Source organism: Cinclus cinclus, chromosome 14 (assembly GCF_963662255.1).
Source record: "Cinclus cinclus chromosome 14, bCinCin1.1, whole genome shotgun sequence".
NCBI lineage: Eukaryota > Metazoa > Chordata > Aves > Passeriformes > Cinclidae > Cinclus > Cinclus cinclus.
Window position 1 is genome coordinate 16,526,820 of NC_085059.1, and position 27,044 is coordinate 16,553,863.

The 27,044-nt window shown below is 42.9% G+C and overlaps 1 protein-coding gene across 1 annotated transcript in view; it reads left to right on the forward strand.

The window, feature by feature from the left end:
* Positions 1-2,876: 2,876 nt before the first annotated feature.
* The window catches only part of SGCD (sarcoglycan delta), a 192,042-nt gene continuing 167,874 nt past the window's right edge, over positions 2,877-27,044 (forward strand). Inside the window, exon 1 of the mRNA XM_062502170.1 lies at positions 2,877-2,966. The gene's annotated coding sequence lies outside the window, so the exon portion shown is untranslated. The remainder of the gene's footprint in view (positions 2,967-27,044) is intronic.

Sequence of the window (27,044 nt, forward strand, 5' to 3'; positions counted from 1 at the left end):
GCAAGTTCAGAGTTGATTTTGTTTCGGATAGGAACAGTGGTGGCTCCTACGACAGGTTCAGGCTGAAATGGATGATATTTGTGTCAGGGATCACATGGATTTGGGTTGGAGAGGATCTTGCAGACCATCCAGTCCCACCCCCTGCCATGAGCAGGGACACTTTCCACTGTCCCAGGTTGCTCCAAGCCCTGTCCAGCCTGGCCTTGGGCACTTCCAGGGACCCAGAGGCAGTCACAGCTTCCCTGGGCATCCTGATCTCTCTCAGCAGCTGCAGGATGCTCCCGAGGCTCTGGGCTGGGCAAGAACTGCCCAAAGCCAAGGAGGTCCAAGCAGCATCTTGGCAGCTCTGTGATGGGCTCTCCAGGGTCTGTGAGTGTGAGGGAACCCAGCTGGACACTGACCATCAAATCAGAACTCACCTACTGAATGTGAAGGGGTTTTTCTGCAAAACTGCAGGTTTGGGCATACATTCTTTATTCATTAAAATTATATTTTTTCTTCTTTTTTCCCCCTGTGTGGTTCTGAGCCAACACAAATTATAGCTTGTGAGGGTTTCCATGCATTTATCTTTTGTAGCTTTTTACTCTGCTGCTGACTAGGATGGTTCCTGGCCTAGCTCCCTGCCTCTGTATGGTGTGATGCACATCAGCAGAGTGTGGAGGAAGCACATTGCCTTCAGACTGGAGCATCTACACTTTGCTGCTCACTGGAAACCTGGCAATTGATTTAAATTCATTAAGTTGCCCCATCTCGGTTATATCATGAGTGATGGGAATTGTGACAATCATTGCATTTTGTCCTGATTAAAGTTGTTTTCACCTCCATATCCACACCTCCGATCACTTCTTCTCCTTCACATTGCTGCCCATTCACTGGCAAACTGTACTAAACAGGAACTTTCACAACCCCACCTTTCCCAGCCTGAGCCCAGGCCCCTGCACTCAGGTTGCAGTGATGATCTGGTCCTATTGCTGTTACTTCCCCGTCTCAGCTGATGCTCTGGTTAATGCACAAAAATGTAGCACTGATTTTCTTTAGTGACTATTCTGTGTCACAATTTATGAGTAGATATGAAAAAGTTATTGTAGCTGTGGTCTCCAGAGATAAAATCCCTCAAAAGCAGTAGAATTAGGTCTTAGTGCTGCCTGCAGATCAAACTAGTGCAGCATCAGCCATTCCTGTGCCCATTAGTCACTCAGCAGCCATTTCAGCTGGCAGTCTGATTTTTCATGGTTGGCCTGGAAGAGGACAGGATCTTTGAAGGTCCACTTATGTCCTACATGTCTGAGTTCAAGAGAGGCAGGAATTCTGCAAATGTGTGCAACAATCACAGGGCTGAGGTCTGCCACCCTGACTCCTGTTGTGGGGTGTCCCACAAAGTGTGGAGCCTTTAGGGGTGTATGTAACATATGAGGTCCAGTAAAGTAATTAGTGCTAAATAAAAGTAAATTTATTTGATTGTTCTGATCTGTGTGACTATGTGTGGACTTCAGCCAAAAAAGAAAAAAAACCCATTATGTACATTTATGTGTGTGTGTGTATATATATATTTATGAAAAGCACTATGATGCTAACTTCCAGTATGCACAGTTTCACGTGCTGGTTGCTGAAATCTTCCTTCTTGCAAGCCCAAAACCTAATGTGTTTTCCAGATAGGTGTAACCTGTTCATGGGTTCAGGGTTTCTTGTGAAGGTGTAATGGGATTTTGTGGTACTTTGAGCTGCCACAGGCTTTCTCCTCTGAGGGAAACCTCTTGTATATCTCTGGTGTTTTTTCCCTTTGCTTTTTATAAAATTCCTGGGCAAAGTTAGAGTATCTTTGTGGCTGCTGAGTTAATCTTAGAAAAGCATCCCTGGGTGTGGTTTAAGGATGTGAGCTATGGAAATATCTGACATAGGGAGCTCAGATCCTGCTCTTTCCTCAGTCCTCACCTGTTTTGTGCTGCTGTGTCACAGGCTGTATTATCAGGGTGGGGGAAGGATGATCCTTTGAGCGTTTCCCATCTGCCAGGGATTAGGGATGAGCATTTGCACTTCTCAGTGCTGCCCTGAGGTTTCTGCTTGCTGGCAGTGCTGCTGCTGGTGGTCTCCTCCATCACTGTCTCTCACCTGGTGTCTGCAGTGAGGCCCCACATCCCTGCTCAGTGTCAGGGTCTGTTTCTTCTTAGAAACTCTGAGCACATCTAACAGTGACAGTGGGCTAGAAAACGTGATGATGCTGAGCCCCCTGCTCCCAGAAAGCCCCGGGACATTTACTTGTCTCTGACAATTGTGTTGGAGGCAGAGCTTTGGGAACTGCAGCGTGTTGGGCTGGCAGTCATGACTTCCCATGCTGTGAGCTCCTAAGCTTTGAATTTCTTGAGTAAGGGCCATTTTACCATGCAGAGTATTAAGACTGAGGTGATGTCTCTGCTTTTAATATGAAAGTCCTGTTATTCCTCAGAAATGCCATAATGAATTAAAATATTCCCTATGGAGAAGTGCATTACTTACTTTTGTGTTACAATATTGGACTGGAATAAAAAGCAGCCAGCCTGTCACTCATTTCCTGGTCTAGGGACACTATAAAAGTACTGTAAAGCAAGAATAGCTTTCCACCACAGTTCTTGAATTCAATGATTGCCCTCTGAAGGTGCCACACATGATGGATTGTCACAGACTCTCTGTCCTGCCTTGACATTTCATTCCTATCCAATGTTGTCTTGTGTTCTGCTCTGAATCTGCCAAACAACTGACCCTAGAATTTAATGCCACACCTTCTTCTCTTTTCTTTTTCTGAGCAGCATCTTCTGCAGCTGAGGCTCTGAAATACAGGAGGACACTGCATCTTCCTCAGGGACACGGGCAAGGGAGAGCTGGACCCTCTGGGGGGCTCAGAAAGGAGTTGTGGTTGGTGGCCTGAGGAACTTACCTTCACCCCAATGTTGCTCTGAAACGAGTCGTGTCCAACAGTCAGGTTTGGTAAGGTATGTATTTTTTCCCCTGCTCCTGGATTTTTGCTCTTTTCTAAATGTCTACATATGGGGAAAACAGAGCATTAGCAGCCTTTGAGTTTATTGCTGTATTCGTGCCATGTTCATACTGTGTCTGTAAATAAGCTCTGCTCTCCCTGAATTTAGAAAGCATTCACCAAGAGTGAAGTGTTTTTATTGTCTTGGGCTTGAGAGGGTGTCTGTTTATGTGAAGTTCTTTATTGAACCAAATGCTTGCTGATGGTTGTGTGTTGCTGCTGGTGATGGATACTTGGTGATTGGAATCCACATTTTGAAAAATCCCACTTGCTGTGTTTCACTAATGACTGTAGTTCTGAGGGTCAGAGATGGGGGAAAAAAAGGAGATGAAGTAGCCCATTTATAATTCAGCCCTGTGCTTTCTTTTGTGCTTTGTATATTCTCACTGTTTGCAAAGGATGGAAATGCCAGTACCAGTTTCCTGTATAGCTGTATTCCCTGTATTGTATTTGTTGTGCAGCACTTAAAATTTTTGCCTGTGTGCGTGTTCTCATACCCACCCAAATGTTGCCCTGGCTGTGCTGGACTGTAGCAAGGCAATATGCAACCATTTTCTAACAAGAACTGAAGGCCAGGACATATCATTGATGAAGATTGTGTTAGATGAGATTTTATGATTCTATGGCTTCTTTTACCTAAGTCAAGTTATTTCTGTGAAGGCAAAGTTTTCTGATTAAAAAAAAAAAAAAGACAGCAGATTTAAAGCAATGGTTCCTAGGTCTCAGTAGAGTGGTATCAGATATTATCCTTTTTCATTTAGCACATGGGTATTGACTTCCTTTATATGACTGAACCAGCACTATAATCTTGTTGAGAAAAGTACAGCAGCAATGTAACACCTGTGCTTGGTGTTAGTGGAGGAGCAGGGAGAAGAAGTCAAGACTTTCTTAAAAGCCTCTAAAATAAACCACAATGCAGGTGAATGTACATTAGTTCTCCTGCTTTTGATCTGGTTGCACTTGTCATGTTAGCTCTGGAAATTGTGGGCTCAAACTCTTATGCTCCAGCAGAGCTCTGCCAGTTTCTGGCAATTGCAGGGAAAAGTTGGTTGGAATAGCTTAAATTGGGTGCTTAACTTTTAAATGTTGAGGGTCAAGAAAGGTCTGTTCCAACCACAGCATGTGCTGTTAATTTGTACAGGAATTTCAAGCAAACAACACGGTTGCCAAGGTGAGGTTCCTGTCATTACAGCACAGCTCTGCTTGTCTGCCTGCTCTGGTTTCTGGAAGAAGAGCTTGTTAAACATTGCTTCTGCCTTTATTATCCTCTTCACTTCTGTTTATTTCCAAGCTACTGCTCTTGTGATTATAACACTTAAAAGGGAAGGTTGTAGGAGAGGTATTTCATAATCAAGAGAGCTTCTTGACTCTCGCAGAGAAGAATTTGGCACTGTTAGAATGTAGAAATCACAGCATTTTTTTTTATTCCTTGTTTGTTTTTGAGATTTCTGAGTTGAAATCTGTAAATCTTCCTTGCAGTGAGGGTGTGAGTTTTGCTGTGTACCCAGGGTGGGTGAGGATCTGCTCCTGAGAAGTTGGTTGCTGGTGTGACTGTGGAGCTGCTCCTGCCTTGGGCAGGGGGATAGTAAATGAGCTCTCCTGTCATTCCTGGGCCAGTCCAACTCTCACTCTGAAGTCTGTACAATTGATTAGTGTGAAATTATTAAGGCATTAAATTCTGGACTTTGATTTTACTTTTGCATTTTACTTTGTGGCCATCAGCTCTAAAACTTGGTTGCTATTTAAAATCTCATGCTTAAGGAAACTCCATCTGTAAGAAGAACATTGCAGGCTGGGAAGGTTGTGCCAAACTGTTGCTCACTTAAGTAGATTAGGCCTTTCTGTATTGATTCTCTTCATCTTGGGGACTCGTGATCACCAGAGTACTTGACTTCCATCAACTTTTATCTGTTCCCATACCACCCTTGTAAGACAGAAGTGCTACTTATCCCCATTTCGTAAGTGGTGAATAAGAAACACAGTCAATTCTAGGTCACTTTTAAGTGGCAAACATCTGTTCCTGGTTTTCAGGCAGTCTGAGTGTACAAGCTGCATCTGATGTCTGCAGCTGGAGGCACACAACCCTGGCTGGGCAGAGGATTTGGATGTGGATCTTTCTGAGGTCGCTGCTCCCACCTAATCCAGTTTCTTCCATGTGTCCTGCTCTCCCAAGTAGAGAGGGTTTTAATTAAGTGGTTAAAGTAACACTTAATGACAACAACGTTTCCCTCCCTATCTCTACTGAAAACTGAAACATCTGTTCAAATAATGTGAGCTGAATTCATTCATCTTTGCGGCAGAGTGCTCGCGTGAGACGAGCAGATTTCCCTTTTAGCAACATTTATGAAATTGTGCTGATGGTAATCTTATTGTATGAGGAATTAGTTTAAATGGATCTGCAGAGCAATAGTTTTTTTCCTAAAATTGCTCATTTTTAGATTAGTAGAATCCGGTTAGTAAAATGCTCTGTTCGGCTGAAAAGGCACATTTAATAAATATGTAAGAGAAATTTTTAAGTAGCCATTAAACATAGTTAATAAATTTTATCTTGCAAGTTGAATTGGAAAAAAACCTGTTCATTTAATGTGTTTTATGGCTCTCATAGCAATTAATTGTCTTCATTACATGAACATAAATCCTCAGTGTAATTCACCTTTTCTAGATTAATTGCTATGGAAATTTTCCCTTTGCTTTGTTTAGACTAGTAATATTATTATTCCTCTTTTCTAAAAGTTGAATCTCAACATCACATGTTTTACCTTTTCCAGATGTTCTGTGAATCAGTTCCAGTTAAAAAAAAAATCTTTTTGTGCTCCAGGCCAGTGCAGGGGTGGTGTTGCAGCTCTGATGCTCAGATCAGGTGAAGCAGAGACTTCAAGCCCTGCTTGACCTGCAGCAGAGCAGTGGGCAGGTCTCCCTCTCTCATTCATTTTATTATGTCTGATAAAAACTTAGTATTTCTTTCTTCAAATTTTTCTTGTTTCTTAAATTATTTCATTTATTAAATCAGGAAAAAACCCTTTGATTTTATATGCCTGTGGGTTTGGCTCTCACAGTAAGACCCTAATGCATCTTCTCAGGGTCTTTGGTGAAGGGTACAGGTCTGAAAATTTGTCAGTAAAATTGTCCTCCAACATAGTTGAGAGAAAATTTTTGTTGGAACATCATGAGATTGTTGCTTGAATTCTCGAAATTAAATTAGAAGCTATATTTTGATTAAAGCCTTTATTCCCCTGGATTTGCACAACCAAACAGGACAAGAGGACAGCATGCAGGATCGTGTTTTACATATGTTTGTTAATCAGTGAGCAGGCTGAGCTTGTTTGCATGAGTAACTTTTATGCAAATGTCTTCCAGTGTTCCTCTGGACTGTTCTGCAGGGTGAGGAAATAAAACAGCTATCATATTTGCATGTTTTTTGTTGCAAGATCAGCAGACTGGCTGTTAAGGTATCAATTCCCTTGATGACGCCACTTCTGCAGCCCCATTCACTCAGCTTCTCCTGACAGGCCTTTTACTGAATCCATCAACCTGACACATATCAAAGCACAATTCCTGATAACAAGTATCTTGTTGTAAAATGAATTAAGAAGGTGATAGCAGTGGCAGAACCGAGTTGAATTTCTAAAGAAAATAAGAAACTCCAAAACCAACATGAGATTCTTAAGATACCAATCACAGAACAGTAATATAATAGTCTTTTCCAGGTCTCCTGAAGTACTGAGAAGTCAGTGGGTCTGTCTGAAGTCATACAAATGGCCTTGCTCCTGGGCTGGCAGCCTGTGGCTCAGCCTTCTGCCCTCTGATGTTTGTAGTGGTGCTTCAGAGAGCGTGATGAAGTTGGAGTTTGTTTTCTTCTGGAGACCTTTCCCCTGCGAGGAGCAGCAGCTCCTTGTAATAACTGCACTCTGGCCATGCAGAGATCTGGAGACTGAGGAGAGGGAAATGCTGGCTCTGAGTGGAGCACATGCTCTTTCTCTCAGAAGACAAAGCAGTTTGGAGCCCCTTGACCTCTGCAGAGCTGCTGCTTGGCAGCCCACAGGCTGTGTCTTAGGCAGAGCCCAGCCAGGGTGGAAAAGGGCCTATGCTTCTTTGGGCTGCAGATGTTTTGAAATTAGCTGGCTCAAAACCTTTCTCTGAGAACAGATTTTCTCTGTCTCCTTGCAACCTTCTTCTCTCTGTTTTGCTTTCTTCATCCTGCTTTTCTATTCCCTTTGGTTTTGCATCTCCCAGAGGATAAGCAGCTTCTGGCAGGGCTGCCTTTGGTACAGGAACAGGTACTGCTCTCACTCTGCCCAGGCTCACCGGCCTCTGATTTTTGGCTAGCATGCCCTGTAAAATACTAGCTAATAATAATCATGCTTTTTGCTCTGTGGCAGGCCTGCTTTCTGGATAAGTATCCACTGACAGTTTGCAGCCTAGCAGAGAGGAAGAGGAGGGCAGCCAACAGTTGATGTGGAAAATTAATTATGAACTGCCATCCTCCTGCCATGTAGTTAAGGCAGTTCTGCATTGCAAGCTTTACATCCAGCTGTGTGTCTCCTTCCTCAAATAGTGGGAATGCTGCCAGAACAAAGCTTTACTGGGGAATGTCTCTCATGGGACTGATCACTCAGGATGCTCTGGAGCCTTTACTGCTCTGCTTTCAGCTGTGACACCACCCAAGGAGTAATTTTTTAACCTTTTGTTGGAGGAATGTTTAGCTTAATTGCGCATCCAGGCTGATAAAGATTTATGTGTGTGGTGGGGAAGTCACCCATGTCCCCTCTGCAGTCAGGGAACAACATTTTTGTGTTCCACTGTAGTGGTGCCTTGGTAACATTCAGGTTTAGAGGAGCTGCAGCTTTTTATATTTTCATCCTTCAGGATGACATATTTATTTACTTCATAATGATCCTCAAAAACTGGCCTGGTACATGGAAGGGGGGGATCTTGACAGGCACCAGGCAGCCCTGGAAATGTAGTTACCTGAAGGAGCAGCTCTGGACAACCTCTGTTTTAAGGATCACAGAGGCAGTTGCTGGAAGTCCAAGCCCAGTCTAAGTGCTGGAGATGCCCTTCCTTAGGGAGCCCTTCAGGATGTATGAAAGAGTCTGAAAGAGGGAGGGTTTTGGAAAGCCCTGACAAATTTGTTGGGGCTGAGCTAAAGAAATGATCATTTGGCATAACTTTCCTCGATGAAGCCTTTGTTTAGTCCAAAGTGTATTGAAGGGTGTGATGGAAACAGCCTTGCAAAGCCACAACAGTAGCAGGTGTGAGGTGTTACAGAGATACTTTTCTCTCTAACAGTGTCTCTTGAGACCAGAAAAACCCTTTTGGCTGCTCAAGTTTTCAGTTAAGGTACCAGAAGTCTCCCCTTTGTACATTTTTATTAAAAAATTCAGCGTCACAATTCCTGACTGGTTTAATAGTTAACTGAGGGCTGATCTGTAAGAAGTACCTAGGATTTTGTTAACAACCAAATTGCTGCCTGGTGAAAGTCACTAACTCAAATCATGATGGTGTGAGCCTCATCCTCTTCCTGAGCTCTGCCTCCTGACTGACAAAAATTCTACTTTCTTTCTAGTGCTGTCATGCTGATTTTTTGCAGCCAGGGGACTGTATTTGGAAGCACAAACCCATTGCACAGGTTTAGATGTGCTGCAAATAATTATGAATGTCTAATGAAGGGAAGCTAAAACATACTGAAAATGTTTGGAAATAAGAGGGAATGTGTGCAGCCAAGCGTTAGCTGTGAGTGGAGAGTTTTTGTTGGCATCATTTAATGGGAACTTTCCAGCTCATCGTTTCAGTGGTGAATATGTAGATAACAGCAAAACCAAAAAGGCAGGGTTGCTGTAGGCGAATGGAAGTGGCCTTTCACCTCTGGGGTAAAAGGGACAATGAAGTGAGCAGCATTTCTGTTTATGGGCTGACACCCCCTCAGTCTTTGCCTTCCAGTTACTGGGAAGGGGCCAGCAGAGACCCCACAGCACTGGCTTCTTCTAATCAAAGTTGTCTTATTCCTTCACAACACCAAATACCATCTGTTTTTCACTCCTGACTGTCCAGGAAAAAACAGGGAGAATTTCCCCCCCCCCCTTTTTTTTTTTCTTTCTCTTTCTCTCTCTCTCTCTCTTCTAGCTGGGGTAAGGTAGTTCAATTTCTATCTCTCCAGACAAGCTCGGTGCCTTTGACATGAGTGGCCAGATTTGTCCACCTCAGGGAGTGGTCCTTGATCTTTGTGGAGATTCCTCTCTTCCTTTCTTCCCAGTGCTGCTGTGCTTTCCAGTCCCAGTGCCATGTGAGAAGGAACACTTCAGTTTTATCTTAGATGTTGTATAAAAGACTTGGGCTTGACCAGCCATCAAAAGCTGTGTTGTAATGCCATCACCCACATGGACAGAGAAGCTGAAAATCAAAGAATTCTGAAGGAAGAAGAACCATGAGGGTTAGGACTGTGCCATTTCCCTGGCAGACCTTGTGCCTCTCTGAGGTCCTGGTGGCTGTGAGCTTCTCTCCTTCTGCCCAGTCATATTCTAGTTGGTCTGCACTAGCATGCTGGGGAAGAGGAAATATAAATATAATAAAGATAATTCAAGAAGTTTTCTACAAACCCCTTTGCATTCTGTGTGTTAGACTGGGTGGGAGAGGTGGTGCTTGACTGTCACTGCTGGGTAACACCTCCCAGAGTGTCCTTGAGTTCATGACTGAAGTAGAGAGGTGATGAGTCTTTCTCTGCACTGTTGTGCTGCCTCCAGAGGGGACACCAAAACACAGAGGATCACTGGAAGTTTCTCCTTGGAATGCTCTTTAAAAGGGACAAAACAACCAAAAAAATCTTTCTGCTTAGGAAGGCTTGTTGGTACCTGTTCTTGGCTCAGGAGCATGGGAGCAAGGGGGTGGGCAGACCTGCACTCTGCTTGCTTTCTGTCCGGGAGGAATTCCTAGTTGCTAATGATTATTCAAACGTTTCTTGTCATGAGTACAGTCTGCACAGAGTGATAAATGTGTGGTGGGTTAGAGGTGGAGGTTGCTCAATGCTGACAATTAGTTTGAGCCACAGGCTTTGCTTTCATTGGCATTTTCACAGCATTAACCTGGACCTTGTCAATTAAAATCCAGACACATTTTGATGAGGGACATCTTCTTCTAATGATAATTGTAATAATATCACTTTTCTTCATTTAAAACCTGTCAGGCAGGCCATGTTTCCTGGAAAATAACTGCCCAATTTTCACATTGCCTAGATAACTGGGAAATATCTTTCAGGGTTTTTTTGAGATGACACTTCATGACCAGTAACTAAAAGCATATGAGACCAGACCTGTTAATCTTCGAACACTTACCAACTTCAGTCAAGGTAATTTGACTTTGTCTGCTAAAATAAGCAGGTTTATTAGCCTTCACTTTGGAGGCTAATAAACATCTGATAATTGCCTCAAGTCGTTGATGGGGATTTATCCTTTTTGGGTCTTCCATTTTACAGTGTAGCTCCAGAGCGTGTCCTAGGCAGTGATCCATTTCTGCAGCTCACCTGTTCATTAGGTGGAGGGGGAAGCTTGATGTAGAGGTTGATTAAGGAACTTGTCTGAGTTGCACAAGAAGTCTGCAGTAGAAGTAACCCTGCAAATCCTCTGTTTGTTCTTTTATATTAGCTGCAGTGGTTTTTTGTGTGTCTGTAAATAGATTTCAAATCTCTTCAGGCCACAAAAATGACTATTTAATAGTTGTAATGGGAGTGGTATATCAGGTTTCAATTGGAAACCCAATTTTTTCTTATTTTAATGTGGCATGAAAAATAAAAGAATGAAAATCATGTTTAGTTTTGCATGGAGAAATACTTCTCATTTTTCTGAATGGTGGAATCCTTCACAAATAGCCAGAGTAGGGAAACAAAAAACTGTATCATGTAGAACTATCTAGACCTTGCAATGTGTCTAATCTGAGCTTGTCCATGTGGGTGGAAAATACTACACTTCTTTATTAAAACTTGCCTCTCCTCTGATCGTTCTCTGAGAGGTGTAGAAGAAGGAGCTCTGGTTAATTATGAGCACCTCTAGGTGATGCCATAATACAAGTAACAGTAACCCAACTTACCTCTATAGCAACTGGAAAAATGTCATCAGTTGTTTGTAGTTCAAAACTCAGGGCATAGCATGGACTCTGAGTAGGAACTCCAGGCACAAAATACAGCACTGAAGGAAGATTGAGGAATGATAACTGAGAACTAAATGGGCTTGGGCTGCTGTGCCTGTATTCTGAAAGTTTATAGTCATGCTTTCAGTCAATGCAAGGAGTAATGCACCACCTCTGTGGCAGAGCTTTTCTTTTCCCTTTGCAGTATGAAATGGCAAGCTTGTAATCTGCGTGCTGATGCATATGGAAATCACATTTACAGCAGCATAGCTTAAAGGCTGTAAATATTATCAGATATTTGTCCAGTGAGCCTTCATCGACCGAGCTGTGTATCTCACTGCTCTCATTTTTTTAAGAGTGCATTAGGGGTGATCAATAAAACCTGACCTACCTTTGCAAGTTAAATAGGCCTGATTTTAAATGGCCAGACTTAAAGAGATTAAGATTTGCTAGCAGTGATTTAAAGTGCAAGCAAGGTCCATTTGCATGCCATTTCTTTTTCGCTTTTGAGGTTTGAATTGCAGTGGAAAACATGTCACATTGGACATTAAAGCATGGAAGTGGAAGCTGATGCCTTGTTGAATGTGTCTTTATGTAGGAGCTGCCTTCTACCCTGCACTTGACTGTGTCCTACTGAAAACATAATGTAATTAATAGATATGGAACACACCCAACTGTGCAGAGTGAAGGCTCCGTGCACTCAGACAATAAACAGTATTTCCTGTTTGATGCTTTTGATTTTTGGGAGATGTCCAAGGAGGAAAAAAGAATGTGCAAGGAACAAACAAAAAGACACAACATAATAAAAATATATATCTGTTGTTTAACTCTTGGAGTACATTGTGGAACTGGAGGCTGAAGTGCGGGTCTGGCTGGGCATGAGGAAGGGATGGATTGGTACTGTAGAGCAGGCTTTTGTTTCCCCACCTCATGACTTACAAGCATTTAATTTAAGAACCTGAAAGCCATGTGGAATGGTCTTGGGTCATGAAAGACACGTTTGGTTATACAAATGAAATAGTTCATTGCTTTAAAGCAGGTCACAGAGTCACAGGTGCTGAAATAAAAACCTCCTGGCAGGAGTGCTGTATCCTGCAGACATCTCTGTTACAAAGAACTGCTTGAGAACATGTCAAATATTTTGGTGGCTCTTGTTTGTCATAACCACCCAGCTCTGTCTGTTGTGCTAGTTCTGATTACTGTGGTGTGCAGTGTGGTGCCTCTGGAGATTCCAGCTGAGATTGGATGTAGTACATGCATTTACTGCTGGTGTGTCTCAGTTTCACAAGATCATTATGTGCCAGCTGCTCTTCTCTCCTCTGCACAATTCATATGGAGAGCAAGAGGAGTGTGGACTCAGTGAGAGCCATCAGAAGGTGCTCAGATTTCTCCGTTGTTTTACATGGAGCTTGTGCGTGTGAATTTTACCTTTATGCTTGTATTCATGCATGCTCATCCTCTGTTGGACTAGTTATCAATAAAAATTATTACTATTTTTGTTCCTCAATGGTTTTATCTGTCTCTATGGCCCTAGTTTGAGCCCTACTATGCTCAGTGCTGGGGAGAGAGGTCATATACGACAGTCCTTAGTCCAGGGAGCTTTTGTATGAAAAATCTGAGTACAGTGGGAGAAGGAGACATGGATTGCCAGCAGGAGTGGAGGCAACAGATGGAGCACAGCGGTGGAGATGAAGGATGTGCAGAGCTTCATGTGTTGCAGGGCATCAATGATCAAAACTCCTCTTTGTTGTGGTGCCTGTACAAGGCTCACAGCAATCAGGGATTTGGTTTGCTGAGACTAACTCCTGCCTTGTTAACTACTACCTCTTGATTATTTCTGTCTATATCCATCTGCTGCCTCTTTGCTGCTAGAGCTGCAAATTCCTTAGGGTTCAGACAGCTTTTTCTTTTAGTGTTTGTTCACTACCAAATTCTGTGGGGTTCTGGCCCAGGGTTAATGCTGGGAGCTGTTAGCAGTGGCATTTGCACGTGAAAAATAAGGCATAGGGAAAACAATTATTTTCACGTCCTGATTATCTTTATTTGCATTCCAACATCCTCTGAATCTTTGGAAATGAAAACATTATTTAAATGAAAGATACATGATTATAATTATTGTCATAATGTTCTGTAACCACAAATAGGTCAACGCAGGAAATGCAGGTTTTTTTGTATGTGGTTGTTTATATATATATATATATATACACACACATCTGTATTTGTCTGGCAGGTAGATTTTATCTCACAGCCTCTGGCTGTTGCTTTCCTAGGTGCTTATTCATATTTAATCCAGCTCCCTCATGTATTTGCATACATAAATACACACTTGTTTTTAGCACCTGTTTGCATCTTTTAATTCTAGATCGACCCTGAGGCTGCTGGCTCTGGGCTTTGTGCAGCCCCAGGTATCTGGGTGTTGCATATTGCTCCTCCTGTGTGTCACACTGACCTGCCAGCTGAAGTTTCCCCTGCTGGCACCACGCCATGGCCAAGTGCTTTCAGCGAGTTCTCGGCTATGATCCTGAGCTGATTTCTGGGATGCAATTCACTGCCACGGTTATCATATCAAAAGAGGGAGTGATTTACATTTCCTGCACGTCTCCGTGTTGCTGGTCCTGGAGGATGCTGCAGAGAGAAAGTTAACACGATTTGATAAAATAACGAAAATGAGCCTATTCACAGCATTGCATCTTACGCTGTGGAGGAATTTGATACAAAGTTAGCACCAAGTACAAATTTAGGCTGTGCACAGAGACTATTTTGGGCACTTTTTTTGGCTCCCACGGAAAAAAATAGTACAATTGTTCCTGAAGACTGAATGCGTGGAGAGCTGTGTACTTGGCTTTGTGTGCCACAAAATAAATCTTTATCTTGATTTCTTATTGTGTTGCCCCTTAAAGTCTCTCTCTTCTCATGATATTCATCAAGAGCAAGTCTGCATAACACGTTATCTTTGGGTTTTATCTGACCCCCTCAGCCCTGTGCAGTTTCCTCACTGAAAAGGCATTGAGCAATCACACCAGCATCATTTGTACAAAGTGGAACACTTTATGCTGAGATATTTTAAGCACGTTCCTACTGGAAATGCCATAGGAATGGCAGGACTGCAGTGTTTGCTGCTGCTGCGCATTCAGCTGCCTGTATCTGTATGCAGAAGCACACACAGTGCTGGCTTCACATTCATTTCCTGTGTATCAGTTACTTATTAGTAATCCACCAGCCCAATTAAGGAACTGAAGGTAGGATGTGATGCTGAGAGTGTGGCCATGCCTCTCCTGTTGGAGTCTGGACAGGGAAGGGATGTATCTGGTGCAGGTGACTGAACTGGTGCTGTTATCTCTGAGACAGATTCCTGCAGTCTTGTCTAACTTTGGCTTAATTTCCTATTTTTTTATGAGCATCTTTCTTGGCTGTATTGACTGTTCTGTGATGAGGGGTTGTGTAAAAGGGGCACTCAAGGAGAACAGGGCAAAGCACTCTTGGATTTACTGCACCTTATCTTTTGATAAGGTTTTGATATTGTGTACTTGCAGCTGCAAATGCAAAAACATGTGCCATAAGTTTCATAAGATTTCCAGGAATGGCAGCAGCTCCTCTGCAGGGTTTGTAGTCCCAGGTCAGGGGTTTTTTTTAAGGAATTGGTGAGCAGAGGTCAAAAAATTCAGCTTCAGGCTGTTCAGGACAGTGTATGCTTTGCTTCCCATTCCCCTTCTCTTCCTTGCATTTCAGCAAAGGAATATCTTTGTTCATGCCCGTGTTTTACCTGCCTTTAAAAGCTTTGAAGCTTTGCATAGTTCTCACTTAACTTTAGCAAATCCCTTAAAAGCAGATCACAGAGATTAACCACACCAGGAAAATATCACCGTGTCACCTTGATTAGTTTGGGTGCCTGACCTCCTCTTCCTCCTAACTTTGACTACTTCTTCTTGTCATCTTTGATTTCATCTTTCTCTTTACTGTTTCCCCCCCCCCTTTCCCTTTACTGTCTACGAAGATTTGCACTGCCTGGTACTATCACCTCTCCACACTGCTTGAATCTCAATGCAGGTGCCCTGGGACAAGATTACTCTCACCCTTCAAACTGATATATCTCTTTTAATGTATGATGTCCAAGGAGAAGACCATTCCTGGATCCTGGAAATTAAAACCGACATGTGCACGTGTTGCTTTATCTAGACAAAATGTAAATTTCAGTGGAAGTCAGACGACAGTGTTGGTGCTTGGCTGGCATGCAGCAGGTCAGGGCACTTTACTGTGCAAGTCATCACTGATGAAAAGGGAAGCTCTGCACTTTTCTTCTGTCCCTCTCATTCTTTTTTTTCTTTCTATTCCACTTTTTTTTTATAGAACTGATTTCCTTAGGGAGTTGTTAATGCTCAGGGCTTTTTACCCTGACATTTTGGACAATGATGTGACAACACAAGTGCATCTATTACTCTTCCTCTGGAAGCTGACTGAAGCTAAGGACTTGATGGATAATGGCCACATTTTCCAGCAGCACCTGATGTACATGTGAGAAGAATGACTGAGTGACCTGCATATAAAACCAGACTATGTCAGGCACAAAGTCTAGGCACAGAACTAGGAGGGAAGACTGAGAACATGAACCTTTCATCATGAGGTCCTTATTTTTCTCCCCTTCTCTCTTTTGCAGGAAGTCTGGTGCTGTGTTGAGGCAGTGCAGGTTGTGATGTGGGAATGTGTAATCTCCTTCATGGGAAGGGAGGGCAGAGGGGAGCAGGCTTGTGTGGCATGGGCAGCTTTAAGAGAGGGAGGCTGCACTCCTGGAAGTGGAGCATCACTTCACCTTTGGTTGCTAAAGAAAGCTGATTCTCCTCGGCCTTGAGTAGTCAATTTACAAATTGAATGCAAAACAGCACTGGCTGGAGCTTGCATTCTGTGCTGCTGTGGGGGAGAAAGGAAGAGAGTTGGAAGCCCTTGGGGCTGGCTGGGGCTCTGGATCTGGAGGTCACAGGCCACTGGAGCAGGTGAGGTGTGCTGAGGTAGGGTTCTGTGCTCTTGGTGCTTTGCTGTGTGCTGTAGACCTTTTACTGAAGCTGATACTGCTCTGCTTTGTATTTCACAGTGTAGATTTGCTAAAGCTGATTTTGAACTCAGCTGGGAAGGGATGGGGAGGAAGGGGGGTGACAGTGGGCAAGGCTGGGTGCTCCCCTCTCTCTCCCTGTTCCCCAGCACATCACTCAGGCACAATCCCCCTGACCGCTGGCTCCTGTCCTTCCAGTTTCCCTCTCTGCAAGATCACTGTGGGAAATGATCAAGGGTTCAAGTTGTTCTGGAGAAGGAAAAGTGTAAGAAGGAGGGCAGGACCGTGTGCATTTTGCACCAGGAGCACAAGTGTGCAGGGAGTGGATGGATGGCAGTTCTGCCCTCTGCAGAACTGTTCTCATGAGCAGCATGTCAGGAGGGAGCTGCCTAAATGCCCAAACCTTTCCTTTGCTGAACTGCTCTGGGGCATCATGAAAGTACATTTCTTTATGTAATTCCTTCTTTTAATGACTTTAGTAATTATTAGGTGAGCTTTTAGGCTCAGGGAGTACCTCACAGGTGAGGAGTGATGTACTGAAGTCCATTGCATTGTTGATGATGTAGCAGCCTGTACTACAGTCGTGTCTCAGTTCAAGAATGTGCTCCAAGCAGACCTTGAATGTTCAATTTTCATGGAGGACACACTCATAAATATTTGTGAACCAACAAGAAGTTGCAGTTTTCCAACAGAAGAAAATAACATAGTGGAAAAACCAATCCAAGGTTGAGTATCTGTTTTTTCTGGAACATATTTTCTGTGAATAATTTCCTGACTTCTCTGTGCTTCAGATTTTCCATCTTTCCAGGGCCACTCCCTCACCCTTACTGGGATTTGGGGAAGACTAGTAATTTGCCAGATGTAAGGTAGTCAGGGGCCACTCTAGAGACACCAAAGAACATCAGGCAGAGAAATCAGAGTGCCCTCTGAGTGCCTGCTGTCATGCTTGTTCTTTAGCTTGTATAAGGCAGAAGTGTCTGCAGGACTTCCTTTTCTCTACCTAACGTAGCTTATAATTGCAGTAACAGTTGCTTCACATGGAATAGGGTGCTGTTGTTTCAAACAGCAGGAAAAAACCCATAAAATATTCTCCAAAGAAATTATGACATCCCATGTTCCTTATTAGCAAACATTTTGCCAAGAAATATGTGGTTGTAGCAAGGAGGCTGCTAAACATCCCCACTGTCACAGCATTAAAACATAATTGGCCCATGGGTTTCTTGATTTTCTTCAGCACAGCTGTCATGTTGCCCCTTTGAAAGAAATGAACTAACATTATGACATCACATGTACCAGCTTCAAAAGGTTTGTTGTTTTTTTTTTTTTTTTACCTAGAGACAGGCAAAATTATTTTCAAGCAGTCTCTGGTGTTTTTACCAAACTTGTTGGAATATTGCACTGAAGTGGGGACCTGTTGCTTCTGCATCCCAAGTTAAATGGTTGTTCAGGTTTCCTGTCACACTTGGGCATTACCACAGCAGGACTCCTGCCAGGATTCTGTACCTGCTGCTTACATATGTGAGAGTATTATTTATTAGCTGTGGCTGGAACAGGGGCTCTGTGTTCCCAGGATGTAATCCTCTCTCCCACTGCAGGGAAGGTGCCCTCAGAGCCCTTGCTGCCTCCTGTTGTGGTCCCTGTGAAATGGGAACAGTGATGTTGTTCTTTCATATTGCTCCATCCTGGAACAATGAGCTGCTGCTGTTCAAAATGTGCCCATTTTCCAAGAAAAGGAAAAGTAATAGAAGAACAGTAAAAATAGATAATTTTCTGAGCTTTCAACAAGTACAAACCTGCTTCACCAATAACTGAATATAAATTTCCCTCTAATTTCGGGTCTTTTGAACGTATCTTGGTCCTTAGAATAGCCCCTGATTGGTAAGGAGGATTTTCAAAGCATTAATCACCTGGTTCCCTGTGGCTTTTGGCAGGAGTTTAGTGGCTGATTTCCCTTTGTGGCTTTTCTGTTAATCTCTCCTTGACCTCAGACACAAGCAGACATAAGGGTTACACATCCAGCTTCTCCCAGTTCCAGGGTGGTGGACGTCCATGGACATCCCCAGCCATGGCACCAATGTGGTTCTAAGGCTCAATGAACCATTCTGGGCTGAGCAGGAGTGTTACACTTGAGCTTTTTTTCACTCTGAGGAGGGGAAATGGCTTAGTTTTAGGTTCAGTTGTTATTCTGGGCTCCTATGAGAGTTAAAATGAGATTTTTACACTGGCCAAAATGACTGTGAAAGTGAACACTTCAGAACTTGGGAAAAGCTTCAAAAGGCTGAGTATTTGGTCAAATAGAGGGGGTGTTGCTGGCTGGGGTGAGCTCAGGGCACATTTTCTTGCAGGATTTTGGTCTCACAGTCTGGTCCAGGGCTGGTGGAGATGAGGGGATGGGCAGAGAGCCAAATGTGTTCCTTGGATCTGTACCCACCCAGCTTTTGGAGCCTGCTGGGCACAGCCTAAGCATTGCTCTCTTACCCTGGTACAGTGGGAGATCGCAGATGGCAGAGGTTTGGAGAAAGTGGTTTAGTTTGAAAACAAATCTCATCTTCTCCAGATAATTTCTGTTTATTTTTGAAGGGGGAAAAGCAATCGGGTAGCTAAAACCAGCATAGCCATGACAAGTTGGTGATGCCTGGCCTAATCCAGAAGGCTTCCTCATGTATAGTACAAAGTGTTTCTGTTTGTGCAAATGCATTACTAAAAAAGGAAAAAGCTCATAGCCTTTTGGAAGCCGTGCTGACACTGAAACAGCCGAAGAGGGAAGGAGGAAAATATCCCCAAATATCTGAAATGGTGCATGGTATCACCTGGGGAGAAGCATGGCTAGCATGGGGGATCACAAGGAGTGTTTGCTTGGGCATCTGAGTCGGGCTTCAAGCAAGCAGCCTACCTTCACTGAAGCTGGAAGGAGGCTTTTTGTCTATTTTTTCTGAAGATGGAATGAGCGGCCCCCTGCATGGGCCACGCAGGTGCCCGAGCAGGGCGAGAGGGAGTGTGAAATGCAGCAGGGCAGCAGCTGGCAGATGTGGTGATAGACCTGTAAAGGGAAGTGTTTACAAGTGAGAAGAGGTGAACGTGTGGATGTGCTTGTAGGATCCTTGTTACCATGTTATCGTGGATCTCCAGGGACAAAACAGCCACTCATGCATGGAGCCTAAACAGACACACACTATGTATAAATAATGTGTGCAAGAGCTTCTGAATGCAATTCCCATCATTATTTAAAAACCTGCTACTTAGGCGCATTATTGTAATTCCAGTGACACTAACTAATCCATCAGTAATTAGGATGAGAAATGGCAATAAATTCCATGGAAATTATGTTGATATTTCACTCATCCAGTTTTACAGTAGTCTTCTTGAAGAATAAGCTGTCATTTTCCCAGAGTTTTCTGGAGGGCTATAATTTATCTGATTTCAAAAAAGAAAAAAAAAAATCAGGAAAATTCTCCTGGAGATCTCCATGTTGGGTTGAGAGCACTTAAGTTTAGAATAATACAATTAGTGGTGCTTTTGCTGCTTGTGCAGTATCTTCTCTTAGTGCTGGTATGTGCTGGTTATGTAAATACTGATAATAATTCCATCTTCTCTTGACATCAGTGGCATCCTGTGAACTCGGTCCTTTCCAGGCTCAGTGAAGCCACATGGCTGCTCTTTTACCAGAGATGCTTTTGCTGCTCCCTTTGGAGAGCTCCTCTGTAGAATTTCAATATTTCAAAACTTTTTCCATGAGTAACAGGAACTGCAAATGTATGTACTAGACCTGGGAGTATTTACCCTGGAGAAAAGGAGACTGAGGGATGACCTCATTACTGCCTACAACTGCCTGAAAGGGGATTGGGGGAGGCTGGTGGGGAATCAAGTGATGGGATGAGAGGAAATGGCCTCAATTTGTACCAGGGGAGATTCAGGTTGGGATTCAGGAAAATATTCATTCACCATAAGAGTTGCCAAGCACTAGAATAGGCTGCCCAGGGATGTGGTTGAGTCACCATCCTTGGAGGGATCTAAAAGCTGTGTAGATGTGGCACTTGGGGACATGGTTTAGTGGTGGATTTGGCATCCAGCACTGGGGTTCAACATAGCTCAGAATACCTGCCCTGAAGTAAACACGGTTTGCCAAAATAACAATGGAGTGTTGGAGAAGCAGCTTGTGAAACCCCTTGAGTGATGTTCCAAGTGCTGGGAGCTTTGAAATTCACCCTTTTTGATCTACCAACCCTGTGGCTGTGAATCCTAATTTTTTATGTACTCCTAAATATGCCAGAGGAGTCAGCTTCTCTGTACAGAAAAATGTGCTTTGTAGTACTAGTTTCAGTATCTTGCACAGAACCTGGTAATCAAGTGAGCTTGTTCCTTGGCTTTGCTCTCTCTGGGGAGTAGATTAAGATCATCAGATGTCTTTCACTTGCAGCAGAACAAGTTTAAATACCTGTGTTGGAGGAGTGAGGCAAATGCAATTCCTGCCTTACCTTGCATGCCCCTATTGAAGCAGGTCACTGTCAATGAAAAACTCTCACCAACCTTTAAAAATGGGTTTCTCTGTAATTCTGGTTCTGCTGAAGGGTAAAGCTGTGTACAGTAATTGAATCAGTGGGGCATGCAGGCTGAAATTTTGCGGGATGAAATAATGGAGCTGTAATAGATTGTCTCTGTTTTCCCCTCTCTTCCTGTTGTTGTATCTTTTTTTTCCTCTGCTTTACCTCCTTCTCTTATTTCTTGGTGTTGGAATTAGTATCTGAAAAGTTTTTAAGTGGTTTAGTGAACAAAGCTGAAGCTGCGATTCAGGAAAATTTGGATTTTTTAAATATGTTTTGAACTCTTTCCATCTTGGAGCCCTGGTCATTTCTGCTGGCTGAATTGTGTTGAAGCAAACATCTTGTTTAAAAAACCCAAACCAAAATCCTCAGTAGAGAAGGACACATCTTACAAGCACTGCCTGAGGGCCCCTGAAATGTAGGGGAGGAATGCTGAGATCCCTCTGTCACAGGAGGAGAGGGAGTTTTGGATGCATTCAAATCCTTGGGACTTCCATGCTGGGTCTGCAGACAGGACAAATTCCCATTTGAAATCTGTGAATAAGAATGTGCACAGATGCTTCTTCCTCCTCAGATTTTAAAACCATATAGGGTTTTGGATTTTTTTTTTTTTTTTGCCTGCTGTAACATAGAGGTTGTTCAGCTTCTTGTTTTAGTGTGTGTTCTTTTCCTGATAAGATACCTGATTCCAGTGCCTCTCTCAGCAGCCAAAATTGCTTGAAGGTTTTAGCTTTAATTCAGGAAAGTTTCTTGGAGCATCCAAGTTGGGCCTTCTCCCCAAACTATGGGAATTGCCTCCTACATTTTTTAAGCTATAACATACTTCAAATGAGCTTTGATTCTTGCTAAAATATCTGGGAATATTGAACAAATATATGCCATATGGTATCATTGAACAAAACTGTGCTTTCGTTTTAATTTTGCTTTTTCCCCCTTTTTTGTTTCAGCTGTTTGCTCATATCTTTCCAAAGTCAAAAGCCAAAAATTCACCTCAGCAGTGCCACACCAGACCTACACTGACCTAGTTTCCAGAAAGCCCAGAATTAAATCCCCATTTATTCAGTAAGTGCTAAACCAACAGAACCTGCTTTCCAAATACCAGATCAATTGTGGATGTTGGAACAAGAGATTGAGTTTCATCAGGGTTTGTCTGGGTGAAATGAGAACCAGGTCTCAGACAAAGTGGTGCCTCAAAGAGACGTGAGAAAAGCCCCCAGGGGACAATTCTTGGTGGATCTGTGACCAGAGCATGTGCCTTAGGATTACAAACAAAGCAACAGGTTTCTGATTTTTTTTCTTTTTAGGGAAAAAGTATGCTATGCTTTGTGTTTGGATGAGAGGTGGTTACACACACACACAAATGGAGAAAAACATATTAAAAATGCTTTGATCAAATTTCCTAAATACAGAAATAATGTGTAAAAGCCCTGAACACTGAGTAGTTAAGTGAAGGAGGGCACAAAACAATCAGAGTTGTTTGTTCCGTGACAATAATTGCTGAACTACATCTCTCCTGACACCTTGGCTTGTCAAAGCTTTCACTTGCTCCTCTCTTCCATGTCCAGGCTCTGAGGACTGTCCTGCATCAGTCCCGTTGGCCACTGGGTCACTGGCCATTGTACCACATTGATCCAGCCTTCCCAGAGTTGCCCTTTGCTGCCACTAGCAACAAATCCCAGTGCACAAACCACAAAGGTTTACACAGGGCTTACTTTCAATTCCTTTTTTAAAAGCAAATTCAACTGTGAGTTCTTTTTTTCCCCCCAATATTTGCTGGGAGTCTGCATTACGATTTAGAAGTAGGGCTGAAAGTTTTAGATGCAGACAAGAAACTCTCCTTTCATTAGCTAATGCCTTTTATTTAGCAATAAATAAATAAATAACAAATCCCTCCTTTTTGGTCTTTGTGCCTCATATGCCTGTGTCACAGCCTTTTTTTCCATATAATTAATCAGCCCATATCTCTCATGCAGCTCTGCCTGTCAGCAGGGATTAAAGCCTGACAGTATTTAATCATCTTGTATTTCATTGAAGACTAACAGTCTCCTTTTGCTTCTTCTTCCCTGCTTTCCTTTTCATTTCCTTCTCTTTTCTGTATATGTAGCACAGTGTCTGCTCTGTCTGAAGTTTTTATACCGGGAGTGACAGGTATAAAATTTCTTTCTTGGCTTTTTTTCTTCTGTGACCCAGTAATTCTCTCATGGGATCATTTGCTGTGACATTTTGGGTGTACTGTGACCTACCCTGTTAGCACATGCTGAGGCTGTAGGAGTATGTATTGAATTATGTTTTACTGTTTTGTTGTTTTTTGTTTTTTGTTTTTTTCCAGGAAACAGAGTAAAGCTGTGAGCCAAGTGGGCTGAATAACTGAATTATTATTTCATGTTTCTGGGGCAATTTAGTTGTTTGTTTTGAATATATGAGCAGCTTGGACATAGACTTTGATTCATTTTATTTATTTAGGTATCTCATTAAATTATGGATCTCAGTGTTTGACCTGCTCACAGAGATCCCCTTCATAATCAAGGGGTGGAAATGGATCCTTCCTTTAGGCACAGTACTTCTATTTTGAGGTATAAATCCCCATGGAGAGATGACTCATCTCCTAGAAGGCTTTCTTTGTCTCCATTGATGTTTAAATAACTTGTCCAAATAGAGGTATTTTCATCTTGGAGGTGGAGGGAGATAAGTTGCATGATGAGATTTAAGTCTTTGCCACTGCCACGGGAATTCTGTCCCGGGCTGGGGTGGGAGGCTGAGGGAGCTGTCCATGGTCCCGTTCCCTGGATTTCAGGAGTTCCAAGGGACTCTGATGTGAGTGCTGTGACACAGAGAGATGAACCTGAGGGCTTGGCTCTCTGCAGAGAAAATGCTCTGTCTCCTTTCCCCCAGAGTATGGATTGCTAATTCCTCAGACTTAAAACAATCAATCTCTTAATTTAATTAGACCCCCTTTTGGCATGGATGATGTCAGATATTATAAGGTCTGTAGATCGAACAGATTGAATGTATTCTGTTTAATTTGAATTTGTAGGTTAAGTAGTGCTGACCCCGGCTAGCTTTTATATGGGAGACTCCCAAGAAATCCCAAGTACCATCAATGCAAATGGCATTTTGCTTCCCCCACACCAAATATAATGCCCCTGGAATATGTTTGCTTTCTGCTGCTTTTCTGACATTGCTGTATTGATGGCTGAAAATTGGAAGAGAAAGGAAAGGGAGAGAGACTTTAAAAAGTTGAAAAAGCCAATTATTTTCATGTCCTAGGTAAAAGTTTTCTTGCTGCAGGAGAAAGTGCTATTTATAACAGGGTTCAGGTGCTGAGAGAGGTCATAGGAGGTAGCAGGGTAAAACTTTTGGCAGATGCTGTTGAATCCTAGAATATTAATTTTCCTAATTCAGTTAAGAAGACTTCACCTTCAGTAATTCTTGCAATAGGAGGCAGCTTATTGTCTTTGGCCTCTTTTAAAATCAAATGGTGGATGAAATGTTTGGTTCACAGTTTTCACAACAGAAGTAGAAGAATAAATCACAATCGTTGATGAGAATTAGGTGTTTTTTCTTCATTGACTGAATTGGTACAGTGGTGTAGTGAAAACAAAAAGAGCAAACAGATCAAAAGACAGTGAAAAATGTAATATTTGCTGGTTTCTTTTAGTTCTAACATGAGCAACTTCAGGTCAGCAAACTGAAAATCCATATCTAAAAGCAGCCCAAGTGGCTCTTAAATGGAATATGCCTGTGCCAGAAATCCCAGGGACAAATGTTTGTTTTGTGTTGAATGGGCTGTCAAACTAATGATCAGAATAGATCTTTCTAGCCTCAAACCTTTTTATCAATACAGATTCTTCATTTTTCTTCCAAGACTGGCTGAATGGATATTTATATTTTATGGGAAACAGCAAAACCAGCAGGCTAAAGTAAAAGCCAACAACAGTACCAGAAGTTGGGGCTTTTTAAAAGGGAGGATTTATGATGTTTAAGCCTTGATTTATTAAAAAAAAAAAAGAGCACGAGCAGTGGTTTTAAAGCACATTTGCCAAGGAAAAAGAAGTAGAAAACTGCAAAATAAAAGTTAGGAAGTGATAAATGCAGACATCGCTTAATAAAGAAAATTAATTCTACAAGCAGAGTGATACGGAAAGGAAACATCCGTTACTGAGGAAGGGGCACTGAGGCAGAGGACATTTGTCATCTCAAGTGACAATTAGATGAGCTCCAAACATAGCAGGGTAAAGAAGGTAAAAATATGCAAGGGAAGAAAATGAGGCGAGGAGAATTGAAGGAATACAGAGCAGACTTTTTCAGGTCTGTTGGCCTGATTTATGCTTTTACACCCTCCTTAGCATACAAACATCCCTGAAAGGAAGAGCCTGTTTTGCTCTCATTACTGTACAGTCCTGTGAGCACCATGCTGGGTAAATCTGGTTGGCAGCAGCACCTGAGAGCAGCTGTAGGACTGAGCAGAAGGTGGTTCAGCAAGTGAGAGATGAACCATGGGGGATGCCTTGGTCCCTGCCTGCTTCCCAGAAGCTTGGGCAGGAGCAGCAGCAGCCAGGTGAGGGATGTGCTCTGCCCTGAGCTCAGGGTTGTGCTCAAATCTGTGCTCTGCAGAGCAAAACCCTCTGCAAAGACTGGAGAACACCACAGTCCATTCCACTGTACTGAGCTCCACTCAGCACATTCACCATGACTTGCCCTATGAAAAAATCAGGCTCTGTTTCCTTCTGTGGAGCCCTTAATAGAGATGAGAAAATACTGGTTCTGTTGGGGGAAGTTCTTCTTCACAAGTTGTTTCTTCTCTACATCTCTGCATTTGGGTAATACAAGACCTCCCCTGTACCCCACAGGTGTTATTACCCCACAGGGGTCTCAGGGCATTGGGTGTCATAACTTAGCTTCTGCCCGAATATTCATGTTTAGAGAAGAGAGGGCTTTATATTTTTGCTCTTAATATTTTGCATTGGCAGAAGACATTGGCGGACAGGTTTGAAATGGAAGTGTTGCCAAAATGGGTGAGTTTTCTGTTGATGTAATTCAGATGATCCTGAAGGTTTCTGTCATCAAGGAGCTCTTGTAGTCCCCCACTTCCCATGGACTTCAGATGTCACCTGTGTTCACTGCCAGGTCTCTTCCATTTCCAGAGCCCTTTTGACCCATTTCTCTATGGCTGATGTCAAAGGGTAGCCCACAGCAGAAACTTCCAGCAGTGCCTTTGCACAGAACTCCTGTTCTGGAGACCTTCTGGTTTAGTCCAGGGTGAGTAATTCAAACCCAGGTCGGGCAGGATGTGCCCAACACATCAGGCTCTTGTTTGTGGAGTTCCTTTGGAAGAATATCTGCCTGATGATCAAAGCTGACACAGGTACTGGGATGTCATGGGGAAGGGGGACATGGGGGCATCCCCAGAGCTCCCCAGGCGTGCACTCGTGCTTCAGGTACCCAGTCCTGCACAGGTATCAGTACTTGAAATCTTTAGCTACTCTATAGAAAAACAGGCAGGGGCATCACCCATCAGGCTGTTCCAGCTTCTAGAAATTTAGTCTGTTTTAAAGATTTTATTGAGACTTTGAAGTGGAAGCAGATTCCTTCAAGATGAATGTCAGCTGCTTATGCATATTTTTTGCTTCTTGTTCTTGATGAATTTGTGGTGGTTTTTTAGTTGTATGAGTCAACTGTTAATGGTACATCTGTGTGTAACACCCTTTCAAGTGGCCAAGTTTGGCAGGAATTGTATGTTCTGCAGAAAAAGGGGCTATTCAGTCCCAGGTCAAGTAGGGTTTTAAGCTCCAAAAGCTGAGTGATCTTGTGTCAAATACTGTGTCTGTGGCTTTAATCCAGCCTTTAGCAGTTCTTTACCTGTCATTAGTGCTGTAAGAGAGACAGGAAAGTTGAGAAGTCCTGTAGTTTTAAAAGTCAAACTTGGCCCGACTCAACAAGATTCACTTAGAGCCCTTGGGACTTGATTCTTACAAACATAAACTTCCCAGGATAGCAAGCCATGGACCTTCCCCTTCTTTCGGGATTAATAAACTTAGAGCTTTTGCATGTGAAATACTAGAAAGGTGAAGTTAATAATTATTTAGTTATTTGCCATTATTTTTTATTCTCCCTATCTTATTAAAAAAATAACAAACAAATAAAACCCACCAAAAAAAGTTGCTTTTGGCACATTATACTGTAGGAAATACTCAGTCTTGACGTCAGCTGCTGCAAACTGTGTTTGCCCTGGATGGAATGGTTACAGGGAAGACCTGTACGTTAGTGTTAGGCAGGACAGCTTCTATTTTTCTGCCAAGTGGCAACTTCATGGTCTCTTTTCTGTCCAACA